Source organism: Hemiscyllium ocellatum, chromosome 27 (genome assembly GCF_020745735.1).
Source record: "Hemiscyllium ocellatum isolate sHemOce1 chromosome 27, sHemOce1.pat.X.cur, whole genome shotgun sequence".
NCBI lineage: Eukaryota > Metazoa > Chordata > Chondrichthyes > Orectolobiformes > Hemiscylliidae > Hemiscyllium > Hemiscyllium ocellatum.
The window spans coordinates 30,545-57,486 of NC_083427.1; the positions used below are offsets into that span (position 1 = coordinate 30,545).

Below are 26,942 nucleotides of genomic sequence, written 5' to 3' on the forward strand. Positions count from 1 at the left end.
TTTCTGGATTCATTTAAGAAAGAGTTGGATAGAGCTGTCAAGGATAGTGGAATCAAGGGTTATGTAGATAAGGCAGGAACAGGATACTGATTGAGGATGATCAGCCATGATCATAATGAATGTTAGTGCAGGCTCGAAGGGCAGAATGGCCTACTCATGTGCCTATTGTCTATTGAGTTCATGTGCCATTGCAGGGGGATTGAAGGAACGACGGCTGAGTGCCATTATCGACTGGACTATCAACCCAGTTCCAGGGATTCCCGGGGTTTGAATCCCGCCGAGGCAGATGGTGGGATTGGAATTCAATCAGAAATTTGAAGTTCTGAATCTAATAATGAAACCATTTTTGGGGGGAGAAACTGCCATCTAATTCACTCATGTCCCTTTTAGGAAAGGAAACGGCCATTGTGGGAAAGGCTCCCCCCCCCCCCCCCCCACCCTTTTGGCAATGAATGGGAGTAAATTAAATGGATACGGTGTGTGGGTTGAAATTGCTGAGTGAGGCAATACTTCCTTCAGCTTAAGGCTGTACCAAGGACCAATTATAAAGGGACAACTCGGTGCTGACCAACAATAAAGGAAGTGGATTTGGGAGGAGTGTGTGAGCTTTGAGCTGTTTTAAAAAAAAGCTTCTTTTCAAACACTTTTTTTTGGCTGGGGAGATCTGAAGCTGTAACAAAGTTGGGTGGCAATAAAGGTTACTTGAACTTAACCCCAGTCTCAGACTGTCAATGAAACCTATGAGATCCAATAGGTTTTTGTTTTGAAGCTGCTCATTTCTTTCAACCTCTTGCACTAAGTTTCCAATATTGTGTATCAGAAGGAGAAGTGAATGAATAGCTAATACCATTAGAAATTGTAAACTTTTCATCTCTACAGGTATTGCATCATTTCATCGACATTGTAAGGTTTACTGGCAGCACCTGGAGGTGTGGGGTGTATTCACGAGAAACAAAGTTAAAAATCATACAACACCAGATTATAGTCCAACATGTTTATTTGGAAGCACTAACTTTCGGAACACTGCTCCTTCATCAGGTGTTTGTGGAGCAGGATCAGAGGAGAATTTATAACAAAAGATCGCAGTTTCATGCAACAGAAATGATATAGAACAAACTTAGATTGTTTGAAATCTTTCATCTTTTAGGATGGGTTGCAGGTTTTGGTTCATTAATATGTAAATCCCAGAACTTGTTTGAAGACACATTCTCGAGACAACTTAAGGTCTGTATCCCAATCTTGAGTGAGACTGGTTCTATTTCCAAAGTAGGAATTTATAAAATCTCACATGGATTGACTGCCTGTAGATTGTATTTGGCTCAAAAAGCGCACAATATATCTGCAAATACAAAATCACACCAAAGCCTTGTATGTAAGTGTGCACGCATGAGAGTATGTGTAAGTGTGTGCATGCTTGATAAAGTGTGTGAGTGATAGAGTATCAGCCTGTGAGAAGGTGTATATGTGTGTGTGTCAGAGAGGGATCTCTGTGAATGTGAGAACGTGTGCTTTGTGTGGGTGTGAGAGAGCGTGACAGTGAAGTGGGGTTACCTGTCATGTGACAGGAATCCAAGGTCCTGGTTGATGCCATCCTCATGTGTTCCGAACTTGGATACCAGCCTCTGCTGGACCACTAAAACTGAATAAGCAGTTACATAGCACACATTGGAGAGGGCAGGGTGGGACTTGTCTTTCGATTTGCAGAAAGTTGGAGGTTTTGGGTGCTGGAAACTAGGGAAAACACATGCTGGAGGACCTTCGGCTCAGAGAGATGCAGCTAGAAGCCAGGCTGCAGACACGTTGGGGGAATCATCAAACCCCCTACACTGTGGAAACAGGCCCTTTGGTCCAATAATACACACTGACCCCTCTTAGAGCATCCCACCCAATAACCTCCACAGCTAATCCCTGAATTTAGAACATCCAATCCACTCTAAACTGCACATCTTGGGACCTTGGGAGGAAACCAGAGCACCCAGAGATTGGGGAGAGGGGGTAGTAAAATGCAAACTCCACACAGACAATCACCCTGAGGGTGGGATCAAACTCAAGTCCCTGGCACTGTGAGGCAGCGACGCTAACCACTGAGCTGCTGCCGCGCCGCCCACAGTCTTGGATTGAAGGAATCGATTGACTTCATTCCAGGATTGAAGGAATGGATTAGCTTCATGCCAGTCCTGGTGACACTCCAGCCCGTTTGGGGAATTGAATTTGCTTCCACAGAGTTTCCACTGTGCAGGGGTCATTGCGTCTCAGCAGCTTCAACGATCCAAAGAAGGGCTCGTCTACAGCGAGAACACTAGTCCACATTTCGCTACAGAGTTAAAGTTCTCTGCACAGTCAGAACCCTGGAACACTCCCACGCAGGCTGTGTGTAATCACGGGGCTTCTCAAGTCACGTTGATGTTTCAAATAATTTCCCCTCCTGGATTCAAACGCTGGTGATATTCAGGCCCTGAGTAAATTTCTTGTGTGCGCCTGAACAGCAAATCCTCCTCTGCTAATACCTTGAGAAAACAGATCATTGCTGTCAGTGCAGGGCAGGAAATAGGATAGGAGAATTCTAGTTTGTACCGAACAGCCTTCCCTATCTCCTACCCAAAATCTCTGTTTCCCAATTCCTCCACCTTTCAATGGATTCCAACTCGAATTCATCCCTCCATCCTCCTGTTTTTGCCTAGCTCCCCTCACCGGAGAGCGCTCTCAGTTCAGTTTCTTAGTCTCTTCTTGCTTTTCCCAGTATATTTCCCACATCCTTATTTAGTTTTTAAAACAGAAAGGCAGTGGTTTGCTGATGCCAGGATCTGAGGGTAACTGCGCTCACGCTCCAGATTCTCTCTCGCATCATTCACAACAATCTGCACTGCACATGTGGAAAGAAGGGGATGCTGGGAGTGGGTGGGACGCATTCACCAACTCCCCATTCAATCAAGATCCAATCATGCCCACAGCACCCCCAGTCTATTCTCTCTCACTATTCCTAGCTTCCCCCGCCCTTTGACACACATGCCACTCTCTGCACCTCCGTCCATTCTATCTCCATACCATCTGTCCCCGTCCAGTCCAGTCTCTCATCCACCCTCTGCCTTCCTACATCCAGTCCCTCTCCCCACACTCGTTCTCTCTCTCCTCCCACTCTCTGCCCCCTCCATTCTCTCTCTTCCCCACCCTCTGCTCTCCATCCATTCCCTCTCTCTCTCCCACCATCTCCTAACATTCATTGTTGCTCTCTTTCTCCACCACCCTCTGCCCCCCTTCCATTCTCTCCCCACCCACTGACCCACGTCCATTCTCTCTCCCCACACTCTGCAACCCCATTCTCTCTCTCTCTCTGACAAACGTTCTGCCGCCCATCCTGTGCACCCCCAGGGTTTCTATAACTCCAATACTCTGTCCCCATGTCCATTTCTCTCTCTCTCTTCCGCCTAGCCTCTGCTTCCCATCCAATTTCTCTACCCACACCACCCCGCTCCCCCATCCTTTCTTGTGCCTCGAACCCTCTTCGTTCACTGTGTCAGCCCTTCTCAGGACAGAGAGAGAGCGGATGGTGATGACTTTATAGGGAAATAAACCTACCCTGGTAAGTTTGCGCTACACCAGCTTCCGGGTCCGCTCCGCGCTTTTTTCCAATAAAGGCGCGCAGGTGAGTCCCGGAGATGTGACTTGACTCTCCAGTCTCCCCAATGTTACAGAGATCGGATCAAGTCTTCTTACTGCCGCAGCCCGGGTTCGATTCCCGTGCAGCGAGGCAATTTTCAGCACAGCTACAAGAGCGGATTTACGTCTCCCTGGTGGTGTAGTGGTTAGGATTTGGCGCTTTCACCGCCGCGGCCCGGGTCCGATTCCCGGTCAGGGATGTAGTTTTCAATGGGTCTTAATGCGCTGTACAGTTGTTTCTTGATCTTCGTTGTTCCTGGGCACTGCAATGTGAAGTAGCTCGTTGAAATGGCATCCTGATGCAGATTTGTTTGCATGTGTTGGGATGATCGCTTCTGCAGCGACAAACAAGTGAACAATCCTCACTCTCACTGTTAGGCCCAACTTGTCATCTGCTTTGTAGGTAGAATCACAGGTCCTCAGCACTGCACACACCTTTGCAGTCATTCATGGCTTCTGATTGGGGCAAGAAGTGATGGTCTGGGACACAATGACACCGTCAATACACTTGCTAACGTAGGAAATCGTCGACACCATGTACTCCTCTAAATTGATGGGATCGCTAAAATTTGGGGTCTCCCTGAACACCCACCAGTCAGTGCGCTCAAAACAGTCTTGAAGAGCAGAAATGGCTCCACCTGGCCAGGTCTTACCTGCTTCAGAACGGGTCTAACACCCCTTATATACTGGGATGAGCATAATAGAGATGTTCTCTGAGGAGCTGAGGTAAGGCCGGGATATCATTTTAACCCCAGAATGAGAAAATAAATTGAAAAGGATGGGAAGGGTGTAGAAAGAAAGTGCCGTACTCACAGATGTTGGACAGAGGAAGGATGTTGCAGTCTCGGGTGAAGCTCTATCTTCATTCAGAGAAGTAGAGGCAGCTTCTGCAGCTCATTTAGACAATAGGTGAGCTCTGATTGGGAGGAGGACCAGACTCCTTTCGGGTCCTCCAGGGTTTGCAATTGGTCAGTCGCCAAGTATGGTTCATGTCTTTGTGCGACGTACGGGCCGTTGGCCAAAAGAACTTGTAACACAGCGACATCACTGGTCGGCGCTGCGATTCCTATTGGCTCCTTCATGACGCCCTGCCCTCCATCGTGAACGTCACAACGCGGGACGAGGCCACTTTCAGAAGGAAACTCCCTCCCTCTGGGCAACATCTGCTAGCAAATCAATGACTCCCCTTTCCATTCCTCATGCTGGCTTGGAGACGGGGAATGAGAGGGGGAGGGGTAAAACTATTCAATATAGCAGCTGGAAAAAGAGGAAGTGAATCAAATGGAAGAGGTTTCAACTTATCTTTGGCTCTCAGATCCGCAAAGCATTTATCAGGACTGGAACTAGAGAAGGAATAGAGATTGATCTAGTGTTATTAGATTACTTACAGAGTGGAAACAGGCCCTTCAGCCCAACAAGTCCACACTGACCCGCCGAAGCGCCACTCACCCAGACCCATTCCTTTACATTTACCCCTTTACCTAACACCACGGGCAATTTAACATGGCCAATTACCATTTTTGGATGGTGGGAGGGAAGGACAAAGGGAGAACGTGCAAACTCCACACAGTAAGTCACCTGAGGTGGGAATTGAACCCGGGTCTCTGGTGGTATGAGGCAACAGTGCTAACCACTGTGCCACCCATAAATGGCTTTATATTCATTATGCTAGTCTCCGAGATTCAAATACAATTATCTGTTGTATTTTTGTTCTTTAGCTATGTCATATACTTCCAATTATAGAATTATTGAAGGGAACAGTAAGTGACCATGGGACAGAGACCTCCCAATTCATATACTCGATGCTCTGACCAATATAGGGCTACTTTCTCTGGAGTGTCAGAGGGTGAGGGGTGACATTATACAGGTTTATAAAATCATGAGGGGCATGGATAGAGGAAATAGGCATGGTTTTTTTCCCTGGGGTGGGGGAGTCCAGAACTAGCAGGCATAATTTTACGGTGAGAAATGAAAGATATAAAAGGGACCTAAGGGGCAACTTTTTCACGCAGAGGGTGGTGTATGCATGGAATGCGCTATTAAAGGAAGTGGTGGAGGCTGCTACAATGACAGCATTCAAAATGGCATCTGGATGGGTAAATGAATAGGAAGGGTTCGAGGGATATTGGCCAAGTACTGGCAAATGGGACTAGTTTAGGTTTGGACGTCTAGTCAGCATGGACAATTTGGAATGAATGATCTGTTTCTGTATGTACATCTCCATGATTCTAAGATTCTTTGACTCTCCCGAGAGCTCAAACCCTCCAAGCCTGGCAACATCCTTGTGCAACTTTTCTCAACCCTTTCAATTTTAACATCCTTCTGATAGCAAGAAGGCCAGAATTGAACACAATATTTCAGAAGTGGCCTCACAATTTGGGATAACTGGTCAGCATGGATGAGTTGAACGGAAAGGTTTGTTTCCATGCGGTCAGGTTCTATGACTCTATGGTAGGGATATAAACCATGTCTGCATTCCCTTCTCCATCCTGCCATTTGTGGTGTGGCTCAGACTCTAGGAACATCAGTGGGTCACACAGACCCTGAAAATTTCAAAAATATCTCCAAAAGTCACCAGGATTGTAAGACATTATCAGAAACTCTCATTTTGCCAATTTGTCCAACCTTCAGTACCGGACAAGTATTCTCTGTTTCCCATGTTATCGTTCTGATAGCCTCCTGGGGAAGGGACAAACTGGAGCCAACCTTTCCATGGGATAGATTTCTTCACAGAGTAAAACATGACAAGTATACATTTCCTGACTCCACTGCTTCAGTAAGTGTGTCTTAATAGGTGCTCACCTGACCAGTGAATGTCAGCACTCTTGAGTACTATTAGTCGAGAGTGCGTTGCTGGAAAAGGACAGCAGGTCAGGCAGCATCCCAGGAGCAGGAGAATCAATGTTTTGGGCATAAGCCCTTCATCAGGATCGACGTTCGGGCAGACGACCTTCATCAAAATCAGCTATTCCGCAGAACTGCCTATGGAACTATCCGATCTCACATGGACTCCAGACCACATTCAGCCCAACACAGTTTGAACCTGATCAGGAAAGCCAGTACACCTACAAATTCGAAACCTTCAGCAACAATTCTCTTTCCGAATCCTCTGCTCCATGCTAGCAGCCATGCACCGCCACCTACTCTACCTGCATTCAGTCCAGCCTCAGCAATACTCCCCTTCCTCTTGAATACTAATACAAGTCACACCCACAAAGAATCCAAACGTGCTCTACTTGGTGTGACTGGATTGGTGTCTGAGCAGATGGGATGACTGACTAAATCCCTTTCTGCACGTGGAGCAGGTGAAAGGCCTTTCCCCAGTGTGAACCCGCTGGTGTCTCTGCAACTGGAATAATCTGTGAATCCCTTACCATACACAGACCAGGAGAACGGTCTATCCTCAGTGTGGATGCGCCTGTGCGCCAGCAGGATGGATGAATGGCTAAACCCTTTCCCACAGACGAAGCAAGTGAACAGCCTCTCCTTGGTGTAAATGTGCCGGTTTGTCTGCAGGTCAGAGGGGTTAATGGATCCCTTCCCACACTCGGACCAAGTGACTGACCTCTCCCCAGTGGGAACCTGCTGGTGAGTCACCAGGGTGGATAAATGAATGAACCCCTTCCTGCACATGGAGCAGGAGAGCAGTCTCTCCCTGGTGTGAACTCGAATGTGCATAAACAGGGCAGACAAGTTAATGAATACCTTCATGCAGACAGAGAAGGAGGATGGTCTCTTCCCTAGTATGATCTATTGGAGGACCAGCAAGGCAGATGACTGGGTGAATCCGTTCATGCACTTAGAGCAGGCGAACGGACTCTATCCGGTGTGAGCCGGCTGGTGGGTCACCAGGGGGATAAATAAATGAACTCCTTCCCACACACGAAGCAGATGAAAGGTCTTTTCCCCGTGAAACTCTACCGGTGGAGCACCAGGGTGGATAAATGAATGAAGCCCTTGCTGCATAGAGAGCAGGCGAAAGGCCGCTCTCCGGTGTGACCGTGGCAATGACGTTCAAGCAAATATGGCATTTTGAATTCCTTCCCACAGTCCTCACATTTCCACGGTTTCTCTATGATGTGGGAATCCATGTCTCTGTCCAGCTTCGACAACTGTTTGAAGGACGACTCACACATGGAACGTGTTAAATCTGTTGCCACTGCCATTCACCAGGCTTACTTTCCAATTAAGAAGATCATGCATGTCCCGCTGTAGTGCTAACTTCATTTGCCACCTGTACTCCATAACATTTCATTCCCTGTCACTCAAACTTCAGTTCAATTCAGCCCTGAATACATTCAAAGAGCCTGTCTCTATTACTCTTTGTGTGGGAGCATTGCAATAAAGAAGAGCGAATAAATTCCTCATTCTGCTGATATGGGAAAGCCCTTATTTATAATCTGTGTCATCGAGTTCTAGATTCTCTGACAAGGAAGCATTTTATTGGCATCTATCCTGACAAGCCTCCCCTCCTCAGAAAGTGCCGTACTCACATGTTGGACAATGGAAGGAAGTTGCAGTCTGGAATGAAGCTCTATCTTCATTCAATTTCAGTGTAAAACTCCCTCCTCTAGACAACACCGAGGAGCAAAGCAATGTCTCCCCTTTTCCATTCTTCATCTTGGGAGGGAGAGATGGGGGAAAACTGTTCACTTATTGCAACTGCAGTGAATCCAGGGAGGTACAAGACTCTGCAAAGGTGCTCAGATGCTCTCTGTCCCACTTAAATGTATTTTCACTTTTTTCTTTAATTTGACACATTCATTTGAATACAATTTGCACCCTAGAAATGGATAGCTTCTTTCCTCATGTACACAATTAAAAGGGTAGTTTCTGATGGAACCGAGCTGCATTTAAGGGATTAGCACATTGATATAAAAAGTACATATGTGTTGCTTCATTTTGAGTATATCTAATATGATTCACTGTTGTAAAAGTTTAATGGCTAATATGCTTTATCTTCTAATAACATTCTATATTTCTTGTCATCTTTTTCATTTAATAGAATAGAAGGAAGTCAATCAGCAACTTAAATGGCTTTCTTTTCTCAAGCGGCCTTGTTATTTCATTTTCATGTCCTTGATTCAGCTCCATTTGCAACATCTTTGACAGCATCTTGTTCTAGGTCATTGTGTATGGAGGAAAGCTTCACTTAGGTGCTTCTTAAGGCTGGCTGACTGGCTGCATGACAGTTTTCAGTTTTGGTGTCCTGGATAACGTGTGATCAGAAGGTATTTGGCAGTTTACATGAATTTGGTGCCTATGCTATGTTCATTTAACAGTACACTTACTTTGTTAATTTTTCTGAAGAACATCAAGTGGAAGACCAGGGTTGTCTCTACTACCCTTCTTGAACAAGGGAACCACATTTGCTATCCTCCAGTCTTCTGGCACTATTCCTGTAGACAACGAGGACATAAGAATCAAGGGCAATGGCTCTGCAATCTCCTCCTTTGCTTCCCAGAGAATCCTAGGATAAATGCCATCAGGCCCAGGAGACTTATCTATTTTCACCCTTTCCAGAATTTCCACACCTCTTCCCTACATACCTCAAAGCCATCCATTCTAATTAATTGTGACTCAATATTCACATCAGCAACAATGTCCTGTTCCTGAGTGAATACTGACGAAAAGTATTCATTCAGTGTCTTCTCAATCTCTTCAGCCTCCATGCGCAACTTCCCACTACTATCCTTGACTGGACCTATTCCTACCCCAGTCATTCTTTTATTCCTGACATACCTATAGAAAGCCTTTGGGTTTTCCCTAATCCTACCAACCAAAGACTTTTCATGTCCCCTCTTTGCTGCTCTTAGCTCTCTCTTCAGATCCTCCATGGCTACCTTATAACCCTCAATCACCCCAATTGAACCTTCACGCCTCATCTTTACATAGGCCGCCCTCTTCGCTTTAACAAGGGATTCCAATTCATTATTAAACCAGGGCTGCCTCACACGATGCTTTCCTCCCTGCCTGACAGGTACAAACTTATCAAGGACACTCAATAGTTGCTCCTTGAACAAGCTCCACATATCAATTGTGCCCTTTCCTTGAAGCCTACTTTTCTGAGCCGCGCTTCCTAAGTCATGCCTCACCGCGTCATAATTTCCCTGCTCTCAGCTATAACTCTTGCCCTACAGTGCACACTTATCCCTCTTCATCACCAGAGTAAAAGTCACCGAATTGTGGTCACTGCTCCCAAAGTGCTCACCTACCTCCAATTCTAACACCTGGCCTGATTCGTTAGCCAGAGCTAAATCCAGTATGGCCTCACCTCTTGTTGGCCTGTCAACATATTGTGTCAGGAAACCCTCCTGCACACATTGAACAAACACCGTCCCATCTAACGTACTCGAGCTATAGCTTTCCCAGTCAATATCTGGAAAGTTAAAGACCCCATCGCAACCACCCTATTACTTTCACTCTTCTCCTGAATCATCCTCGCAATCCTTTCTTCTCCGTCTCTCGGACTATTAGGAGGCCTGTAGAAAACGCCTAACAGGGTGACCTCACCTTTCCTATTTCTAACCTCAGCCCAAACTACCTCAGATGGCGAGTCTTCATCCATCGTCCTTTCCACCACTGTAATACTACCCTTGACAAGCAATGCCACTCCTCCCCCTCTTTTGCCCCCACCTCTGACCCTACTAAAGCATTTAAACTCTGGAACCTTCAACAGCCAATTTCTGTCCCTGTTCTACCCATGTCTCCAAAATAGCCACAACATCGAAATCCCAGGTACCAACCCACGCTGCGAGTTCACCTACCTTATTTCATATACTTCTCGCATTGAAGTATACACACTTCAAGTCACCTTCCTGTTTGCAGGCACCCTCCTTCGAGATTGATGCCATGTTCCTAACCTCCCTACACTCAAGGTCCTGCACCCTAAAGCGACAGTCTAGGTTCCCATGCCCCTGCAGAGTTTCACCCCCCCCCCCAAAGAGCACTAGCAAACCTCCCCCCAAGGATACTGGTGCCCCTCAGGTTCAGGTGTAGACCATCCTGTTTATAGAGGTCCCACCAGTCAACAATCCACAAGCCAGGGACACAGCCAGACAGAACGGACTCAGGATGATCCAGGTAATGATTACAGACGCTCACAACAGACTTCAAAAATACCGACAAGAAATTGCGCGCCAAAAATCGTTAATTTCAAAAACCACCAATCAGGAATGGACCCGGACCATAGAACAGGCCGTCACCATAGGACAGAACAGGACCACACACTGCAAAAAAAGGCACTAAAAGAAAAAAATGGCCAAACTAACACACAACGACGAGGACACCACAACACACACCTGGGTTAAAAACCTCTCCCACAGACAGCTCACAGACATGGAAAGAATAATACTGGCCAAGGGACTCAACTACAACCACAGGGACGCCAAGACAGCAGACGTCCTAGCAGCACTAGAATGCACACTCAGGAACAATGGACTGACAGAAGAGACACAACAAATAGTGAGACAAAGTATCACACCTCTGATAACAAGGAAAAGACAAACAAATAACCTCAAAACCCAGGAGAGAGAAGCACTAAAAACACTAAGAAACGATAAGAACATAATCATACTACCAGCAGACAAAGGCAGAATGACGGTCATCCTGGACAAAGCAGTGTACATCCAAAAAGCGCAACAACTACTTGCAGATATCAACACCTCCCAAAAGAGGGAGTTTGACCCCATCCCACAGCTCACCAATAGGATAAACAACACACTGAGGAATCTACAAAAAATGGACAGATAACCAGGTCGGACTACAAAGAATGAAACCTGAAAGCAACAACACCCCAAGATTCCATGGACTACCTAAAGTGCACAAACCAGACATCCCACTCAGACCCATCGTATCACTAACAGGGACACCATCACACAAACTGGCTAAAGAACTACAGCAGAAACTGAAACACCTGATCAGCGGATCCTGACACTCTATACAATCAATACAGGAATTCTTGGACATCATCAGAAATATACACATAGACAAGGAAGAAACCATGGTCTCCTTCAATGTAACAGCACTGTTCACCTCTATCGACAAAACCCTAGCCAGAGAAACAATAGCCAACCTGCTGGACATACAGAACAGACAACAGGACGCTGAACCTATCAACAAAGACGGCATACTTAAACTACTGGACCTGTGCCTCACAACACATTTCACATTCAACAACCAGATATACGAACAAATCAACAGAACACCCCATGGGCTCACCGATCTCTGGACTCATAGCAGAAGCAGTAATGCAAAGGTTAGAACAAACAGTCTTACCGCAAATTCAACCCAAACTCTGGGTCAGATATGTTGGATGACACCTTTGTAATCATTAAGAACACAGAAATAGAGAACACACACCGGATCATCAACGCCACACTCACAGGAATCCGATTCACGAGAGAGGAAGAAAAGGATAACCAACTCCCATTCCTAGACGTGATGGTACAGAGAACACCGAACGGAGAATTCATCACGAAGGTTTACAGGAAAGCCACACATACAGACCAAGTCCCGAACTACGAAAGAAACCACCCCAACACACACAAACGGAGTTGCATCAAGACACTATTCAAAAGGGCCACAACACACTGCAGTACACCAGAACTGCAAAAAGAGCAAGAAGAACACCTATACAATGTATTCGCCAAAAACGGATACCCACGCAATTTCATCAACAGATGCCGAAGGGAAAGACAACGGAACGAGGACATACCGCAACCCAAAGGACTAGCCATACTACCATACATAAGGAGCATTTGAGAACTGACAGCCAGACTACTGCGACCACTAGGACTCATAACAGCACACAAACCAACAGCCACTCGCAGACAACAACTCACCAGAACGAAGGACCCGATACCCATCCTGCGCGCCTTTATAGCAAAAAAAACCTACCCAGGTAAGTTTGCGCTACACCAGCTTCCGGGTCCGCTCCGTGCTTTTTTTGAAAAAAAAATTAAATTTTTTGTTGTTGTTTTTCTGTCGACGCTAGTTTGAAGTTCCCCATTGACTGTTCGCTCTACTGTGACATCTAAGAATGGGACTTTGTTGCTGTTCTCCTCCTCTTCAAACCAGGAGCACCCCTCAGGCCACAGTCTCACCACTTGGAACACCAATATACACACTAGTCAAAGACCTCCACTGAAGACGAAAACACCAAGTCGAAGATGCACGCCACTCCAGTTACTCCATCCAAGAATTCTTTAACACCAAAGACAACACGCGCAAACCAAATACTTAACCGCAGAAGCAATCATCCCAACACCCACACACGAGTGAACAATCCCCACTCTCTCCGTGGAGCAGGTAAGGGCAGTTTGGCACTGTCTGTTTGAAGACGAGGTTACGTTTGTTTAACGGTTTAAATTTAGTTTTTTTTAAAAAAAAGCGCGGAGTGGACCCGGAAGCTGGTGTAGCGCAAACTTACCTGGGTAGGTTTTTTTTCGTATAAAGGAGCGCAGGAGAGTCCCGGAGATGTGACTTGACTCTCCAGTCTCCCCAATGTTACAGAGATCGCATCGGGAGCAATGGATAAAAAAAAATTGCTGATGACGTTGGTGCTGTTTGGTGCTTGTGTCTTTGGTTCTTCAAGTAGTCTCTTCAGTTTTCTTTGGTCACGTTGATGTTAATGGATGTGAACAGGGCTGTATGTCAAAGGACAGCTTCATTCCATCCTCTTCTATCTTGGTGTCTTTGGTGTTCAAGAATTCTTGGATGGAGTAACTGGAGTAATCGTGAGTCTCCCTCGCCCCCTCAAAACCGCGTATCTGTGCCCCAAACAAGAGAGTCCCCAATAACTAATGCTCTGCTCTTCTCCACCCTTCCCTTCTGAGCAACAGGAACAGGCTCCGTGCCAGAGGCCTGAACCCCATTGCTTAACCCGGTAAGTCGTTCCCCCGACAAGTATCCAAAACAGTAAACTTGTTCTTGAGGGGAACGACCACAGGGGGTCCCTGCACTGGCTGCTTCCTCCAAGTCCCTCTCACTGTCACCCATTTGTCTGCAACCTTTGGAGTTAGTACTTCCCTAAAGCTGAAAACTGCTTCCCTGACCGGGAATCGCACCCGGGCCGCAGCGGTGAGAGCACTGAATCCTAACCACTAGACCACCAGGAAGACCGAGACCGGCTTTTGTAGTTCTGCTGAAAATTGCCTCGCTGCCTGGGAATCGAACCTAGGCTGCGGTGGTAAGAAGACTTTCACCGGTACATCCATCAATGTAATTTTTTTTGTATCCATTGCTCCCGGTGCGATCTCTGCAACATTAGGGAGACTGGAGAGTCATGTCACATCTCCGGGACTCTCCTGCGCTCCTTTATAGGAAAAAAAACCTACCCAGGTAAGTTTGCGCTACACCAGCTTCCGGGTCCGCTCCGCGCTTTTTTTGAAAAAAAAGTTAACTTAAACCGTGAAACAAACGAAACCGCGTCTACAACCAGACAGTGCCAAACAGCCCTTACCTGCTCCGCGGAGAGAGTGAGGATTGTTCACTCGTTTGTGGGTGTTGGGATGATTGCTTCTGCGGTTAAGTATTTGGTTGCGTGTGTTGTTTTTCTGTTGATGCTAGTTTGAAGTTCCCCATTGACTGTTCGCTCTACTGTGACATCTAGGAATGGCACTTTATTGCTGTTCTCCTCCTCTTCAAACCAGGAGCCCCCCTCAGGCCACAGTCTCACCACTGGGAACACCAATATACAGACTAGTCAAAGACCTCCACTGAAGACTAAAACACCAAGTCGAAGACTCACGCCACTCCAGTTTCTCCATCCAAGAATTCTTGAACACCAAATACAACAAGATAGAAGAGGATGGAATAATACTGGGAATAACAAACATCCCGAGTGAACGCAATCCTTCCTTGATTGGAAATATACGGAACCGCTTTCAATGAGCCTGACGTGATGTGAACACGTAACGTTCGGATGTGGAGTCAGATGCGCTACCGTTGCGCCACAAGCTCATGGAGTATTTGAGGCCTCTATTCATGCTTAAGGGAAGTCATCGCACTACAATGATTTTGCGTTATGTCTCTCCACCTCTCCTTCTGTTTCTCGAAACAATTTCCAACCCTACCTCAATTAAAAGCTGAAAGAACTGCGGACGCTGTATATCAGAAACAAAAAACAAACAGTAGTTGCCGGTGACCCTTCCATAGAACCGATGGTGATTGGGAAAACGTTGGTTTATATGCAGGAGATATTGTGGGAGGAAGGCGGATGCAGTAAATGATAGATCAGGACAGAGCCCAAAGCGAGGGAAGAACTGTTGGACAGGAAAGGGAGTTGATAACGATCTGCGTGGGAGGGTGAATAACTGTTAATAGAGACTGTTAGTGGCTAAGAATAGGTAGTGTGTAATGACAGACTATGTGATAACAAGGCTTGGTGTGTGTGGTAGAGACGAGGATACTATGGATTTCAGGCCCTAGAATTATTGAATTTGATATTGGGACCGGAGGGATGTATAGTTCCCAAGTGGAATATTCGGTGCTCTTCGTTCTGCTGGTCCTGAGCTTCGCTGGGACAATACAGCAAACCTGAGACAGAGATGTTGGTCAGGGAACAGGGTGGGGTTGGAATTGGCAGGCAACTGGAAGCTCAGGGTCTTTTTTGCAGGCAGAACATAGATGTTCTATAGATGTTTGGGGAACATTTTCCTGGCCCCATTAAAAGCACACATTGTCAAAGCCGAGGAAGAGCAGCAAATAAAGCCCTCCTGGATGGGTTCGAAACACCAACCTTCCAGTTAACAGCCGTGAAAGTATTACAAGCATTTTCGACAAGTGATACAGGGGACTGGGAAGAAAAGTATTATAAACTGTGAACAACAAAGTTCTGGAGTACCACACTTACATTCAAACACCAAAAACATCCAGATCCTGATTAATCAGATTGAATTGTGGTGCTTTTCTGCAAAGCATCCACCTGTAATGTCCTACAAAAGAGTGACAAAACCCATCCCTGTCAGCCCAGGATAGAAAATCCGAAGGGATGAAGGTTTGCTTATTTTCTGAAGATTCACAAAGCTAAGACTGGGTTTTGGTGATTGTTTCCTTTCCACTCCTAGGAGCCACAGTGGTTGGGGCGGTGAGTTGGGGAAAGTAAAATGTGCTGAAAGTGTGTTGCTGGTTAAAGCACAGCTGGTTAGGCAGCATCCAAGGAATAGGAAATTCGACGTTTCGGGCATATGCCCTTTCCTGATGAAGGGCATATGCCCGAAACGTCGAATTTCCTATTCCTTGGATGCTGCCTAACCTGCTGTGCTTTAACGAGCAACACATTTTCAGCTGTGATCTCCAGCATCTGCAGACCTCATTGTTTACCCGAAAGTAAAATTTGCCCGTGAGCAGCGTGTGGGGCTGTCTCAGCTTCCGCTGTGACTTGACTCCGATGTTCTGAGGGACATTTATTGACGCGAGACAGTGAAAAGATTCTCATTCCCGCAGATCAGGAATTCAAACAGTATGCCGGCTTCAGGACAATGAGAAAGATTAATTGGGGTGTGTGAAGAAGCTGTGAGCTGCATTTCAAACAGGTAGGTGGAGACAGATGCGTCATCCATTGCGCCCCGGCCCTGTGCGTATCTAACGCCACCATGCTGCAGAGTTCTGACGCTAACACGGACATGCGCAGCAATGGGAACATTCACAAGGTCAACAACCAAAGATAATCAGCGTCACTGATTCCCTTCCACAGTCACAACTTTGTGAAGCAGTATCTTTCACTGGCAAAGGAAACACCCTTGTCCTCAGGTGCCTGCTTCATTTCGATCACGATTTCCAGCCCCTCACTGTTCTTGTCTCATTTCCAGACACTTGGCTCAGCGCCTCAAAAGAAGCTCTGCGTGTATCTGCTTGTTCCACCTGAACAGGCAGTGGGTTACAGATTCCCACCAGTCCCAATGTGAGTGAAATAGTTTTCCCCCTCCACTGACTTGAATCTTAAAGAAGAAGCCGGGGAGCAAGCTCCCTTTCTTTTCGGCGACATTTCTCATTTTGTAGTCGGCAGGGGTCACACCTGCGTGGGGAAACCGCAATGGGTTTCAAGTCCATCGCATAAACCACTCGGCCCACGAATACAGAACCACACTGACAGCTTCACTTCCCAGATCTGTCTGCTTGTGGAGCTGACAAAGAGTGAATCATCGCAGAGTTTGTTTGAATCCATTCACTTTAGTGATTCGAAAGGGTTAAATATCTGCACACTGCGAGTCTAGGTGTTTCATCGCAAAAGATGAAATGAACTTTCAGTTAAAAACAAATCTAGAAATTTCAGGAGGAACGGAGAAGGTCAGGCAACATCTATGGAAAGCGAATCAGACACAGCATTTCAGAATTCCGTTTTCTCCGACAGGTGCTGTCAAACCTGCCGAGTTTCTTTTTTTGTCTCGGGTTCTCAGCATCCGCAGTCCCTTACGTTAGACAATAATACAACTCAGAAACCCCTTTATAGAGGAGGTTTCCGTTTGGATAACATTCTCCTGACCCCATTAAAGCGTACACAGCCGCGAAGCCTAGGAAGCGCATCGAAATAAGCGTCCCTGGGTGGTTACGAACCACCAACCTTTCGGTTATCTTTGCTGATGACGTTGGTGCTGTTTGGTGTTTGTGTCTTTGGTTCTTAAAGTAGTCTCTTCAGTTTTCTTTGGTCACGTTGATGTTAATGGATGTGAACAGGGCTGTATGCCAAAGGACAGTATTATTCCATCCTCTTCTATCTTGTTGTCTTTGGTGTTCAAGAATTCTTGGATGGAGTAACTGAAGTGGCGTGAGTCTTCGACTTGGTGTTTTAGTCTTCAGTGGAGGTCTTTGACTAGTCTGTATATTGGTGTTCCCAGTGGTGAGACTGTGGCCTGAGGGGAGCTCCTGGTTTGAAGAGGAGGAGAACAGCAACAAAGTGCCATTCCTAGATGTCACAGTAGGGCGAACAGTCAATGGGGAACTTCAAACTAGCGTCGACAGAAAAACAACACACGCAAACCAAATACTTAACCACAGAAGCAATCATCCCAACACCCACAAACGAGTGAACAATCCTCACTCTCTCCGCGGAGCAGGTAAGGGCTGTTTGGCACTGTCTGTTTGTAGACGCGGTTACGTTTGTTTCACGGTTTAAATTTAAATATCTTTTTCGAAAAAAGCGCGGAGCGAACCCGGAAGCTGGTGTAGCGCAAACTTACCTGGGTAGTTTTTTTCCCAATATATGCGCGCATTTATAGGAAGAAAAACCTACCCAGGTTAGCTTGCGCTACACCAGCTTCCGGGTCCACTCCGCGCTTTTTTCCAATAAAGGCGCGCAGGAGAGTCCCGGAGATGTGACTTGACTCTCCTGTCTCCCCAATGTTATAGAGATCGCATCGGGAGCAATGGACACAAAAAAGTTACATTGATGGATGCACCGGTGAAAGTCTTCTTACTGCTGCAGCCCGGGTTTGATTCCCGGGCAGCGAGGCCATTTTCAGCAGAGCTACAAGGCCGGCTATATGTCTCCCTGGTGGTCTAGTGGTTAGGATTTGGCGCTCTCACCGCCGCGGCCCGGGTTCGATTCCCGGTCAGGGAAGCAATTTTCCGCGGGTCTGCAGGCTATCCATTCTTTTTAAATGCGCTGTATCGTTGTTTCCTGATCTTCGTCATTCCTGGGTGCTGCAGTGTGAAGTAGCTGGTTGAAATGTGTTGGGATGATTGCTTCTGCAGCTTAAGTACTTGGTTCGCGTGTGTTGTTTCCTGTAGACGCTGTTTTGAATTTACCATTGACTGTTCGCTCTACTGTGACATCTAGAACAACACCACTTTTTGTTGTTCTCCTCTTTTGTGAATTTTATGCCAGTAAGGAGATTGTTGATGGTGTTGTAGGTTTCCTCTAAGTTGTTTCACGTTGTGATGACAAAAGTGTCATCACTGTAGCCGACCCAAAGTTTGGGTTGGATCTTTGGAAGGGCTGTTTGTTCGAAACTCTGCATTATTGCTTCTGTTAGGAATCCTGATATTGGTGGTTTCATGGGTGTTCCGTTGATTTGTTTGTTAGTCTTGTTACTGAATAGGAAGTGGGAGGTAAGGCACAGCTCCACGAGCTTGACAGTGTTATCTTTGCTGATGACGTTGGTGCTGTTTGGTGTTTGTGTCTTTGGTTCTTAAAGTAGTCTCTTCAGTTTTCTTTGGTCACGTTGATGTTAATGGATGTGAACAGGGCTGTATGCCAAAGGACAGTATTATTCCATCCTCTTCTATCTTGTTGTCTTTGGTGTTCAAGAATTCTTGGATGGAGTAACTGAAGTGGCGTGAGTCTTCGACTTGGTGTTTTAGTCTTCAGTGGAGGTCTTTGACTAGTCTGTATATTGGTGTTCCCAGTGGTGAGACTGTGGCCTGAGGGGAGCTCCTGGTTTGAAGAGGAGGAGAACAGCAACAAAGTGCCATTCCTAGATGTCACAGTAGGGCGAACAGTCAATGGGGAACTTCAAACTAGCGTCGACAGAAAAACAACACACGCAAACCAAATACTTAACCACAGAAGCAATCATCCCAACACCCACAAACGAGTGAACAATCCTCACTCTCTCCGCGGAGCAGGTAAGGGCTGTTTGGCACTGTCTGTTTGTAGACGCGGTTACGTTTGTTTCACGGTTTAAATTTAAATATCTTTTTCGAAAAAAGCGCGGAGCGAACCCGGAAGCTGGTGTAGCGCAAACTTACCTGGGTAGTTTTTTTCCCAATATAGGCGCGCAGGAGAAGAAAAACCTACCCAGGTTAGCTTGCGCTACACCAGCTTCCGGGTCCACTCCGCGCTTTTTTCCAATAAAGGCGCGCAGGAGAGTCCCGGAGATGTGACTTGACTCTCCTGTCTCCCCAATGTTATAGAGATCGCATCGGGAGCAATGGACACAGAAACTTACATTGATGGATACAAGAAAAATTAAATTTAAACTGTAAAACACACGTAACCGCGTCTGCAAACAGACACTGCCAAGCAGCCCCGACCTGCTCCGTCGAGAGAGTGAAGACTGTTCACTCGTTTGTAGCTGCAGGAGCAATCATCCCAACACATACAAACAAATCTGCATCAGGATGCGATTTGAACGAGCTACATCACACTGCAGCACCCAGGTACGGTGAAGATCAATAAACAACTGTAAAGCGCATTTCAGAAGAATGGACAGCCCGTAGGCCAGCTAAAAACAGCTTCCCTGTCCGGGAATCGAACCCGGGCCGCGGCGGTGAGAGCGCCAAATCCTAACCACTAGACCACCAGGGAGACATAAAGCCATCCTTGTAGCTCTGCTGAAAATGGCCTCGCTGCCCGGGAATCGAACCTGGGCTGCAGCAGTAAGAAGACTTTCACCGGTGCATCCATCAAGGTAACTTTGTTGTGTCCATTGCTCCCGATGCGATCTCGTGAACATTGGGGAGACTTAGAGTCAAGTCACATCTGCGGGACTCTCCTGCGCGCCTTTATTGCAAAAAAGCGCGGAGTGGACCCGGAAGCTGGTGTAGCGCAAGCTAACCTGGGTAGGTCTTTCTTCCTATAAATGCGCGCAGGAGAGTCCCGGAGATGTGACTTGACTCTCCTGTCTCCCCAATGTTATAGAGATCGCATCGGGAGCAATGGACACAGAAACTTACATTGATGGATACAAGAAAAATTAAATTTAAACTGTAAAACACACGTAACCGCGTCTGCAAACAGACACTGCCAAGCAGCCCCGACCTGCTCCGTCGAGAGAGTGAAGACTGTTCACTCGTTTGTAGCTGCAGGAGCAATCATCCCAACACATACAAACAAATCTGCATCAGGATGCGATTTGAACGAGCTACATCACACTGCAGCACCCAGGTACGGTGAAGATCAATAAACAACTGTAAAGCGCATTTCAGAAGAATGGACAGCCCGTAGGCCAGCTAAAAACAGCTTCCCTGACCGGGAATCGAACCCGGGCCGCGGCGGTGAGCGCGCCAAATCCTAACCACTAGACCACCAGGGAGACGTAAAGCCATCCTTGTAGCTCTGCTGAAAATGGCCTCGCTGCCCGGGAATCGAACCTGGGCTGCAGCAGTAAGAAGACTTTCACCGGTGCATCCATCAAGGTAACTTTTTTGTGTCCATTGCTCCCGATGCGATCTCGTGAACATTGGGGAGACTTAGAGTCAAGTCACATCTGCGGGACTCTCCTGCGCGCCTTTATTGCAAAAAAGCGCGGAGTGGACCCGGAAGCTGGTGTAGCGCAAGCTAACCTGGGTAGGTCTTTCTTCCTATAAATGCGCGCAGGAGAGTCCCGGAGATGTGACTTGACTCTCCTGTCTCCCCAATGTTATAGAGATCGCATCGGGAGCAATGGACACAGAAACTTACATTGATGGATACAAGAAAAATTAAATTTAAACCGTAAAACACACGTAACCGCGTCTGCAAACAGACACTGCCAAGCAGCCCCGACCTGCTCCGTCGAGAGAGTGAAGACTGTTCACTCGTTTGTAGCTGCAGGAGCAATCATCCCAACACATACAAACAAATCTGCATCAGGATGCGATTTGAACGAGCTACATCACACTGCAGCACCCAGGTACGGTGAAGATCAATAAACAACTGTAAAGCGCATTTCAGAAGAATGGACAGTCCGTAGGCCAGCTAAAAACAGCTTCCCTGACCGGGAATCGAACCCGGGCCGCGGCGGTGAGAGCGCCAAATCCTAACCACTAGACCACCAGGGAGACATAAAGCCATCCTTGTAGCTCTGCTGAAAATGGCCTCGCTGCCCGGGAATCGAACCTGGGCTGCAGCAGTAAGAAGACTTTCACCGGTGCATCCATCAAGGTAACTTTTTTGTGTCCATTGCTCCCGATGCGATCTCTACAACATTGGGGAGACAGGAGAGTCAAGTCACATCTGCGGGACTCTCCTGCGCGCCTTTATTGCAAAAAAGCGCGGAGTGGACCCGGAAGCTGGTTAAGCGCAAGCTAACCTGGGTAGGTCTTTCTTCCTATAAATGCGCGCAGGAGAGTCCCGGAGATGTGACTTGACTCTCCTGTCTCCCCAATGTTATAGAGATCGCATCGGGAGCAATGGACACAGAAACTTACATTGATGGATACAAGAAAAATTAAATTTAAACCGTAAAACACACGTAACCGCGTCTGCAAACAGACACTGCCAAGCAGCCCCGACCTGCTCCGTCGAGAGAGTGAAGACTGTTCACTCGTTTGTAGCTGCAGGAGCAATCATCCCAACACATACAAACAAATCTGCATCAGGATGCGATTTGAACGAGCTACATCACACTGCAGCACCCAGGTACGGTGAAGATCAATAAACAACTGTAAAGCGCATTTCAGAAGAATGGACAGCCCGTAGGCCAGCTAAAAACAGCTTCCCTGACCGGGAATCGAACCCGGGCCGCGGCGGTGAGAGCGCCAAATCCTAACCACTAGACCACCAGGGAGACATAAAGCCATCCTTGTAGCTCTGCTGAAAATGGCCTCGCTGCCCGGGAATCGAACCTGGGCTGCAGCAGTAAGAAGACTTTCACCGGTGCATCCATCAAGGTAACTTTTTTGTGTCCATTGCTCCCGATGCGATCTCGTGAACATTGGGGAGACTTAGAGTCAAGTCACATCTGCGGGACTCTCCTGCGCGCCTTTATTGCAAAAAAGCACGGAGTGGACCCGGAAGCTGGTGTAGCGCAAGCTAACCTGGGTAGGTCTTTCTTCCTATAAATGCGCGCAGGAGAGTCCCGGAGATGTGACTTGACTCTCCTGTCTCCCCAATGTTATAGAGATCGCATCGGGAGCAATGGACACAGAAACTTACATTGATGGATACAAGAAAAATTAAATTTAAACTGTAAAACACACGTAACCGCGTCTGCAAACAGACACTGCCAAGCAGCCCCGACCTGCTCCGTCGAGAGAGTGAAGACTGTTCACTCGTTTGTAGCTGCAGGAGCAATCATCCCAACACATACAAACAAATCTGCATCAGGATGCGATTTGAACGAGCTACATCACACTGCAGCACCCAGGTACGGTGAAGATCAATAAACAACTGTAAAGCGCATTTCAGAAGAATGGACAGCTCGTAGGCCAGCTAAAAACAGCTTCCCTGACCGGGAATCGAACCCGGGCCGCGGCGGTGAGAGCGCCAAATCCTAACCACTAGACCACCAGGGAGACATAAAGCCATCCTTGTAGCTCTGCTGAAAATGGCCTCGCTGCCCGGGAATCGAACCTGGGCTGCAGCAGTAAGAAGACTTTCACCGGTGCATCCATCAAGGTAACTTTTTTGTGTCCATTGCTCCCGATGCGATCTCTATAACATTGGGGAGACAGGAGAGTCAAGTCACATCTGCGGGACTCTCCTGCGCGCCTTTATTGCAAAAAAGCGCGGAGTGGACCCGGAAGCTGGTGTAGCGCAAGCTAACCTGGGTAGGTCTTTCTTCCTATAAATGCGCGCAGGAGAGTCCCGGAGATGTGACTTGACTCTCCTGTCTCCCCAATGTTATAGAGATCGCATCGGGAGCAATGGACACAGAAACTTACATTGATGGATACAAGAAAAATTAAATTTAAACTGTAAAACACACGTAACCGCGTCTGCAAACAGACACTGCCAAGCAGCCCCGACCTGCTCCGTCGAGAGAGTGAAGACTGTTCACTCGTTTGTAGCTGCAGGAGCAATCATCCCAACACATACAAACAAATCTGCATCAGGATGCGATTTGAACGAGCTACATCACACTGCAGCACCCAGGTACGGTGAAGATCAATAAACAACTGTAAAGCGCATTTCAGAAGAATGGACAGCCCGTAGGCCAGCTAAAAACAGCCTCCCTGACTGGGAATCGAACCCGGGCCGCGGCGGTGAGAGCGCCAAATCCTAACCACTAGACCACCAGGGAGACATAAAGCCATCCTTGTAGCTCTGCTGAAAATGGCCTCGCTGCCCGGGAATCGAACCTGGGCTGCAGCAGTAAGAAGACTTTCACCGGTGCATCCATCAAGGTAACTTTTTTGTGTCCATTGCTCCCGATGCGATCTCGTGAACATTGGGGAGACTTAGAGTCAAGTCACATCTGCGGGACTCTCCTGCGCGCCTTTATTGCAAAAAAGCACGGAGTGGACCCGGAAGCTGGTGTAGCGCAAGCTAACCTGGGTAGGTCTTTCTTCCTATAAATGCGCGCAGGAGAGTCCCGGAGATGTGACTTGACTCTCCTGTCTCCCCAATGTTATAGAGATCGCATCGGGAGCAATGGACACAGAAACTTACATTGATGGATACAAGAAAAATTAAATTTAAACTGTAAAACACACGTAACCGCGTCTGCAAACAGACACTGCCAAGCAGCCCCGACCTGCTCCGTCGAGAGAGTGAAGACTGTTCACTCGTTTGTAGCTGCAGGAGCAATCATCCCAACACATACAAACAAATCTGCATCAGGATGCGATTTGAACGAGCTACATCACACTGCAGCACCCAGGTACGGTGAAGATCAATAAACAACTGTAAAGCGCATTTCAGAAGAATGGACAGCCCGTAGGCCAGCTAAAAACAGCTTCCCTGACCGGGAATCGAACCCGGGCCGCGGCGGTGAGAGCGCCAAATCCTAACCACTAGACCACCAGGGAGACATAAAGCCATCCTTGTAGCTCTGCTGAAAATGGCCTCGCTACCCGGGAATCGAACCTGGGCTGCAGCAGTAAGAAGACTTTCACCGGTGCATCCATCAAGGTAACTTTTTTGTGTCCATTGCTCCCGATGCGATCTCTATAACATTGGGGAGACTTAGAGTCAAGTCACATCTGCGGGACTCTCCTGCGCGCCTTTATTGCAAAAAAGCGCGGAGTGGACCCGGAAGCTGGTGTAGCGCAAGCTAACCTGGGTAGGTCTTTCTTCCTATAAATGCGCGCAGGAGAGTCCCGGAGATGTGACTTGACTCTCCTGTCTCCCCAATGTTATAGAGATCGCATCGGGAGCAATGGACACAGAAACTTACATTGATGGATACAAGAAAAATTAAATTTAAACTGTAAAACACACGTAACCGCGTCTGCAAACAGACACTGCCAAGCAGCCCCGACCTGCTCCGTCGAGAGAGTGAAGACTGTTCACTCGTTTGTAGCTGCAGGAGCAATCATCCCAACACATACAAACAAATCTGCATCAGGATGCGATTTGAACGAGCTACATCACACTGCAGCACCCAGGTACGGTGAAGATCAATAAACAACTGTAAAGCGCATTTCAGAAGAATGGACAGCCCGTAGGCCAGCTAAAAACAGCTTCCCTGACCGGGAATCGAACCCGGGCCGCGGCGGTGAGAGCGCCAAATCCTAACCACTAGACCACCAGGGAGACATAAAGCCATCCTTGTAGCTCTGCTGAAAATGGCCTCGCTGCCCGGGAATCGAACCTGGGCTGCAGCAGTAAGAAGACTTTCACCGGTGCATCCATCAAGGTAACTTTTTTGTGTCCATTGCTCCCGATGCGATCTCGTGAACATTGGGGAGACTTAGAGTCAAGTCACATCTGCGGGACTCTCCTGCGCGCCTTTATTGCAAAAAAGCACGGAGTGGACCCGGAAGCTGGTGTAGCGCAAGCTAACCTGGGTAGGTCTTTCTTCCTATAAATGCGCGCAGGAGAGTCCCGGAGATGTGACTTGACTCTCCTGTCTCCCCAATGTTATAGAGATCGCATCGGGAGCAATGGACACAGAAACTTACATTGATGGATACAAGAAAAATTAAATTTAAACTGTAAAACACACGTAACCGCGTCTGCAAACAGACACTGCCAAGCAGCCCCGACCTGCTCCGTCGAGAGAGTGAAGACTGTTCACTCGTTTGTAGCTGCAGGAGCAATCATCCCAACACATACAAACAAATCTGCATCAGGATGCGATTTGAACGAGCTACATCACACTGCAGCACCCAGGTACGGTGAAGATCAATAAACAACTGTAAAGCGCATTTCAGAAGAATGGACAGCCCGTAGGCCAGCTAAAAACAGCTTCCCTGACCGGGAATCGAACCCGGGCCGCGGCGGTGAGAGCGCCAAATCCTAACCACTAGACCACCAGGGAGACATAAAGCCATCCTTGTAGCTCTGCTGAAAATGGCCTCGCTGCCCGGGAATCGAACCTGGGCTGCAGCAGTAAGAAGACATTCACCGGTGCATCCATCAAGGTAACTTTTTTGTGTCCATTGCTCCCGATGCGATCTCGTGAACATTGGGGAGACTTAGAGTCAAGTCACATCTGCGGGACTCTCCTGCGCGCCTTTATTGCAAAAAAGCGCGGAGTGGACCCGGAAGCTGGTGTAGCGCAAGCTAACCTGGGTAGGTCTTTCTTCCTATAAATGCGCGCAGGAGAGTCCCGGAGATGTGACTTGACTCTCCTGTCTCCCCAATGTTATAGAGATCGCATCGGGAGCAATGGACACAGAAACTTACATTGATGGATACAAGAAAAATTAAATTTAAACTGTAAAACACACGTAACCGCGTCTGCAAACAGACACTGCCAAGCAGCCCCGACCTGCTCCGTCGAGAGAGTGAAGACTGTTCACTCGTTTGTAGCTGCAGGAGCAATCATCCCAACACATACAAACAAATCTGCATCAGGATGCGATTTGAACGAGCTACATCACACTGCAGCACCCAGGTACGGTGAAGATCAATAAACAACTGTAAAGCGCATTTCAGAAGAATGGACAGCCCGTAGGCCAGCTAAAAACAGCTTCCCTGACCGGGAATCGAACCCGGGCCGCGGCGGTGAGAGCGCCAAATCCTAACCACTAGACCACCGGGGAGACATACAGCCATCCTTGTAGCTCTGCTGAAAATGGCCTCGCTGCCCGGGAATCGAACCTGGGCTGCAGCAGTAAGAAGACTTTCACCGGTGCATCCATCAAGGTAACTTTTTTGTGTCCATTGCTCCCGATGCGATCTCTATAACATTGGGGAGACAGGAGAGTCAAGTCACATCTGCGGGACTCTCCTGCGCGCCTTTATTGCAAAAAAGCGCGGAGTGGACCCGGAAGCTGGTGTAGCGCAAGCTAACCTGGGTAGGTCTTTCTTCCTATAAATGCGCGCAGGAGAGTCCCGGAGATGTGACTTGACTCTCCTGTCTCCCCAATGTTATAGAGATCGCATCGGGAGCAATGGACACAGAAACTTACATTGATGGATACAAGAAAAATTAAATTTAAACTGTAAAACACACGTAACCGCGTCTGCAAACAGACACTGCCAAGCAGCCCCGACCTGCTCCGTCGAGAGAGTGAAGACTGTTCACTCGTTT

The 26,942-nt window shown here is 47.6% G+C and overlaps 12 non-coding genes across 12 annotated transcripts; 1 reads left to right on the forward strand and 11 right to left on the reverse strand.

Moving 5' to 3' along the window:
• Positions 1-13,703: 13,703 nt before the first annotated feature.
• Positions 13,704-13,775, reverse strand: trnae-cuc (transfer RNA glutamic acid (anticodon CUC)). Its single transcript has one exon. It is a non-coding gene; the product is annotated as a tRNA-Glu (tRNA).
• Positions 13,776-18,145: 4,370 nt separating this feature from the next.
• trnae-cuc (transfer RNA glutamic acid (anticodon CUC)) lies at positions 18,146-18,217 on the forward strand. Its single transcript has one exon. It is a non-coding gene; the product is annotated as a tRNA-Glu (tRNA).
• A 1,617-nt stretch (positions 18,218-19,834) lies between these two features.
• Positions 19,835-19,906, reverse strand: trnae-cuc (transfer RNA glutamic acid (anticodon CUC)). Its single transcript has one exon. It is a non-coding gene; the product is annotated as a tRNA-Glu (tRNA).
• Positions 19,907-20,561: 655 nt separating this feature from the next.
• trnae-cuc (transfer RNA glutamic acid (anticodon CUC)) lies at positions 20,562-20,633 on the reverse strand. Its single transcript has one exon. It is a non-coding gene; the product is annotated as a tRNA-Glu (tRNA).
• Positions 20,634-21,288: 655 nt separating this feature from the next.
• On the reverse strand, positions 21,289-21,360 carry trnae-cuc (transfer RNA glutamic acid (anticodon CUC)). Its single transcript has one exon. It is a non-coding gene; the product is annotated as a tRNA-Glu (tRNA).
• A 656-nt stretch (positions 21,361-22,016) lies between these two features.
• Positions 22,017-22,088, reverse strand: trnae-cuc (transfer RNA glutamic acid (anticodon CUC)). Its single transcript has one exon. It is a non-coding gene; the product is annotated as a tRNA-Glu (tRNA).
• A 655-nt stretch (positions 22,089-22,743) lies between these two features.
• trnae-cuc (transfer RNA glutamic acid (anticodon CUC)) lies at positions 22,744-22,815 on the reverse strand. Its single transcript has one exon. It is a non-coding gene; the product is annotated as a tRNA-Glu (tRNA).
• A 656-nt stretch (positions 22,816-23,471) lies between these two features.
• On the reverse strand, positions 23,472-23,543 carry trnae-cuc (transfer RNA glutamic acid (anticodon CUC)). The gene has a single exon. It is a non-coding gene; the product is annotated as a tRNA-Glu (tRNA).
• A 655-nt stretch (positions 23,544-24,198) lies between these two features.
• trnae-cuc (transfer RNA glutamic acid (anticodon CUC)) lies at positions 24,199-24,270 on the reverse strand. Its single transcript has one exon. It is a non-coding gene; the product is annotated as a tRNA-Glu (tRNA).
• Positions 24,271-24,925: 655 nt separating this feature from the next.
• trnae-cuc (transfer RNA glutamic acid (anticodon CUC)) lies at positions 24,926-24,997 on the reverse strand. Its single transcript has one exon. It is a non-coding gene; the product is annotated as a tRNA-Glu (tRNA).
• A 655-nt stretch (positions 24,998-25,652) lies between these two features.
• trnae-cuc (transfer RNA glutamic acid (anticodon CUC)) lies at positions 25,653-25,724 on the reverse strand. Its single transcript has one exon. It is a non-coding gene; the product is annotated as a tRNA-Glu (tRNA).
• Positions 25,725-26,379: 655 nt separating this feature from the next.
• On the reverse strand, positions 26,380-26,451 carry trnae-cuc (transfer RNA glutamic acid (anticodon CUC)). The gene has a single exon. It is a non-coding gene; the product is annotated as a tRNA-Glu (tRNA).
• Between the last annotated feature and the right edge of the window lie 491 nt (positions 26,452-26,942).